General features: G+C 37.7%; 1 non-coding gene across 1 annotated transcript; it reads right to left on the bottom strand.

The window, feature by feature from the left end:
* Positions 1-4,407: 4,407 nt before the first annotated feature.
* Positions 4,408-4,511, bottom strand: LOC133758982 (small nucleolar RNA U13). The gene has a single exon (XR_009865876.1). It is a non-coding gene; the product is annotated as a small nucleolar RNA U13 (small nucleolar RNA).
* Between the last annotated feature and the right edge of the window lie 478 nt (positions 4,512-4,989).

Here is a 4,989-nt window from a genome sequence, read left to right as displayed (position 1 = left end):
GTACTGTATCTTCTGAGTAACATTGCATTTTCTCTGCTGAATCGCAAAATCAATGTAATTCTCAGCTGAGAATTAAAGAAATGATAAAAATTCAGAGGCCAACGCAATGAATTGTAAGCTGTCTGCATGCATGATTCTGATTTAGGCCAGCTTTTAGCTAACTGTTGTTATATGTGGGTCAGGGAGGAATCCACTTGAGCTGCTGGTCTGCCATGGGTGAATTCTTGGAAAATTTGAAGTTGATGTTCATGATGCAAACTGATAACCATGCTGACTACACAGCAACAACAGCAACACCTACCAGGGACAAAGGATGAACACTTTGCAGCTAAAACCAACAAAGAAAGCTGAGCAGGCTGCCAGGATTGTGTATTTCATTGAGATGTCCTAGGACCCGGTCAGCAGCTGATGGAGAAACGTCAGGGTGGGTTGCTCAGTAACTCTGTGGTGCAGAGGCAGCGTAGGGGGTGGTGTGCGAGAAGAGAATTGAGTAGTGGGAGCAGGAGGAGGAGTAGGGGTGAGAATGTTCTTATTTCTGTAGTTTCTAGTAATCTGAATATAGACTTTTATAATACTAAATTTTTTCTCCCAAAGTTTAAGTATGAGTAAATTCAGAGGATATGCTAGTATTGTTTGCAAAAAGAAAAAAAAAATAGTAATGAATTTGCTTATTTAGTGCTTGTATAGTTTTGGGTTGTAGTTGCTGGTTTGCTATTTAAGTTCTCATCAAGTATAAAGTAATCATAGTCAATTCAAACACTTGTTTCAGAGACATGATATGGAGAGTTACTGTTCTTTTAAACATTAATGAAGATCAAATTCCTACTAAAATTAACCTGTAACTGCTACCAGTTCTAAGGTTTATAGTTTGTAAAGCAAAAACCAGGGTATGTATGTGAGCTGAGTGTATAAAATAAATATTTTTTTAATATTTAAAAATATTTAAAATTTTAAAAATATTTATTTGATAGGCAGCGAGAAAGAGAGCTTCCTTCTGCTGACTCATCCTAGCAAATGCCTGCAACAGCTGGGGCTGAACCAGACTGGAGTGTGGAGCCAAACACGCTACCTGGGTCTCCCAGGTGGGTAGTAGTTACCCAGCCACTTAGCAATTACCTGCCATCTCCCAGGACGTGACTTAGCAAGAACCTGGATCCAGGAGCAGAGCTGGGATCCAAGCATAGGCACTTCAAAGTGGGATTGAGGCCTCTCAGCTGGTGTCTAGGTCACTAAGCTGAATGCCCATGCCAATTAATATCTTTAAAGTTGGCTTAAATTATAACTTTGGCATAATGTAATTTAAGGGAAACCATCCCAGAGATCTTTTAGTCTGATCCTCCTGTGGTATAGGTGAGACAGTGGTGTGTATTAACACTGGCACACCCCAAGATCACACTGCAAATTAAGGTCAAAGGCAGAAATCAAACCCAGGTCTTCTAATTCCTGGTCTATTGTCCTTTCCATTGCATCACAATTTAGTAGTAAGATTATTTTTAAGAGTAAATATTGTAGTGCTAAGATATTAGAAGAAATAAGTGTTCTTGTTATGATTTCACATTTTATTTTGATCAGTGTTCTTTCTGAGTGGAACATAATCAAAATTAGAAGAGAGAAAAGAGTCAGAAACATATACTGCCATAGGTATAAATTGTAAATTTTAGGAGAAAACTCTGGGATGCAGTTGCCTGGATATAATGTATTTAAAGAAATAAGGTTGTTCTAGACTTTTGTTTTTTCAAGCAGTAATAAAAAAAATTAGAATTGGTTTTGCTCTTTACTGTAGGAGAAATAGGAAAGCAGAGAATCACCAATTGCCTCATTTTCTTTTCCTAGTGAAAAGAGATGGCCAATATTCAAGACTTGTGTTGACCACCATGAAGAAGTACATATTATTTTACAGTTGTCCCTTTTCTCGTGTCCAAGACAGTTAAGAATTGCTTGGGCATGTTTGTCCGAGGGCCCAGATGATGAGTGTGACATTTGTCCTGTTGTTTTCAGACTTGATGAAAAGCACTAGTGGAATCAGTGTGTGCTGTGATTGATAGCCTTCTAAGTTTGGTCAAGAAAATTATAAGTGCAGTCATTGGTACCTGTTCCTCTAAACAAAGTGTTTATGGTCTACAGTGAAGAATCTTATTCCTACATATGACCTATAGAATGGCTTGATGCTTTAATATGGTTAGATATATGCATAATTGACTATGTCAAGTTCACATAACAAAAATGAAAATGTATGCCAATAAGTTTTTAGCTTCCCTAAGAATTACAAACAAGACAAGTATCTGCTAATACTAACTGATAGAATCAAAAAGGGAGAGAAAGATCCAACATGGGAAGTGGGATACACAGCAGACTCATAGGATGGCAGATGTCCTAAACAACACTCCGGCCTCAGAATCAGCCCTCAAGGCATTCAGATCTGGCTGAAGAGCCCATGAGAGTATAGCAGGCATGGAAAGCCAAGGTATCATGGAAAAAAAAAAAAAAAAAAAAAAAAGGACCTAAATGAAGGATCTCTGTGAGTGAGATCCCAGTGGAAAGAACGGGGCCATCAAAGAAGGAGGTACCCTCCTCCGAAGGGAGGAGAGAACCTCCACTTTGACTATGACCCTATCGGAATAAGACCAAAGTCAGCGAACTCTAAAGGCTTCCATAGCCCTGACAACTCATGACTAGAGCCTAGGGAGATTACTGACGCCATGAACAGGAGTGTCAAATTGTTAAGTCAGCAACAGGAGTCACTGTGTACTTACACCCCATGCGGGATCTGTCCCTAATGTGTCATCTAAAGCCAAGTGATGCTATGACTGGTACTGAAACAGTATTTTTATACTTTGCGTTTCTGTGTGGGCGCAGACTGATGAGATCTTTGCTAATTATATACTGAAGTGATCTTCTGTATATAAAGAGAATTGGAAATGAAAAAAAAAAAAACAACCTGGTGTTAAAATGGAAATGGCATAGAAAATTAATTATTTTGAAAAAAAAATTATGTAGGCTCTCTGTCTTTAATGTGCTGTACATTGCTATTTAATGCTATAATTAGTAATCCAATGGTAGTTTTTTCACTTGATATTGCTATATGGGCAAAATGTTGAAATCTTTACCTAATATATACTAAATTGATCTTCTGTATACAAAGAGAGTTGAAAATGAATCTTTACATGAATGGAAGGGGAAAGGGAGCGGGAGGGGGGAGGGTTGCGGGCGGGAGGGAGGTTGTGGGAGGGGAGAAGCCATTGTAACCCATAAGCTATACTTTGGAAATTTATATTCATTAAATAAAAGTTTAATAAAAAAAAAAGAATTACATATATATGAGTACAAATACATTTTTTTCAAATAATGCTCATTAGAGAAACATAAAAATAAGAGAAAATACTATGGTTCTTTCATTGAGAAGTGCTTCTATACTTTTAAATAGATGCAATATTTAAGGGACTCATAGAAATCTATATCAGAAAGAGAATTGGAGAAACCAGAATAAAAAATGCAGCTATATATGCAAATGTAGCCCAAATTAAGATCTTTACTTGGATTTTTTTCACTTCTTGTCTTCATTATCTTTAAATTCTTATTTACATTTTTCCTTATAGCCCAAATCTCTCTTGCATTATTTGGCTGCAATTCTCACTTTTCACCTGCAACAAAGACACAACCATTGGGTGGCATCTATAACATGTGATGACTTCCAAAAGACAACTAGCCATCGATTTACAACAAGCAAGTATCTTATATTTTAAAGGATGAGTTTGTTTCAATTGCACCGGAGTGTAGCACAGAAGGCCAGCACTGACTGTCACTGATTATAGACCCAGGTACAGGCTCTTCTTGCTCAAGACCCTTTGTTTTGACTGTACCTAATGACAAAGAATTCACTTTATTACCTGCTCCTCCTACTGCTTTACTGAGTGAGACGCAGGTGGGTGGTTAGATAGACGGGGAACCCGTGGCTCATTTCTCTCCCATGAACATCCAGAAGTGATCATGTGTAGCATCCCATTGTGCAGAACTAAACACTGAGCCTCTCCCAGCTGCAAGGCAGGCTGAGAAACCGAGTCTTGATTAGGGGTAGCCCTGAACCACATGAACACCAGGGATTTTATTAACATAAACTAGGTGGAAAATAGATTTGGGGAAATGGCTAGCACTTTTGGCCACACTGCAGTCCACTCATTTTAATATTGTAGTCAGAATCGAATCAGCCATAATTGGGTGACTTGGGGTTGTATCTGCACATGTACTAGCACAATTCATAGTTTCCAAATCACTGAATGGCACTTCATGCTAAGAAAGAATAAATTAGTCAAGGACAGTATAAAAGAAAAAAGTGAAATCTCTGAACAGTATGTTGCCTAGAGTTTGTAACTAGATGTGTTCATAATATAGTATTTTATTTTAGTTTCACATCAGATGAGTAATGTGCCAACATTGCAATAAGGTTGAGGAAGGTACACTTCACATATATGGCATGAAAACTCGATCCTCACTTTTATGAACCGTGAAAGGATCTCATAGTATGTTTTAGAAGTGAAGAAAGCGTGACATAAATAGATTTCACTCTAAGAAAGTGTCTTCCTTCAATCATGTTATTTATTAAAAGCTTGGTTCTGATCTTTGTGAAGTGACTCGTTGCAGGTTCTCAAAATACTATGAAGTGTCCCGTTAAAGAGACAGGCGTCAGTCACATGCTTAGCTTTGTTGAGGAATTCTAAACTTGGCCAGCTCATGATCATGCCAGAACATTTCAAGGTGCTTCACAAAAGATGTACAGTTGCTTATCAATTGTAATACAATCTGTGGTCCTGAGATAAGGATTGAAAACAGAAGGAAACAAGTGAGTCACTACAACTATAGGCTTCTATTTTTGTTAAGATTATAAGGGAATTGTCTGCCTTCAATTCTGGCTACTTCCTATGTGACTATGCACAAAGAATGTAGGTGTGGTCAATAAAGCAGAAGAAGCTATTTTAATACTTTTTCATAACA

The sequence above is a fragment of the Lepus europaeus genome, chromosome 4, assembly GCF_033115175.1.
Source record: "Lepus europaeus isolate LE1 chromosome 4, mLepTim1.pri, whole genome shotgun sequence".
Taxonomy (NCBI): domain Eukaryota; kingdom Metazoa; phylum Chordata; class Mammalia; order Lagomorpha; family Leporidae; genus Lepus; species Lepus europaeus.
This window is presented reverse-complemented; position numbering and strand designations above follow the sequence as displayed.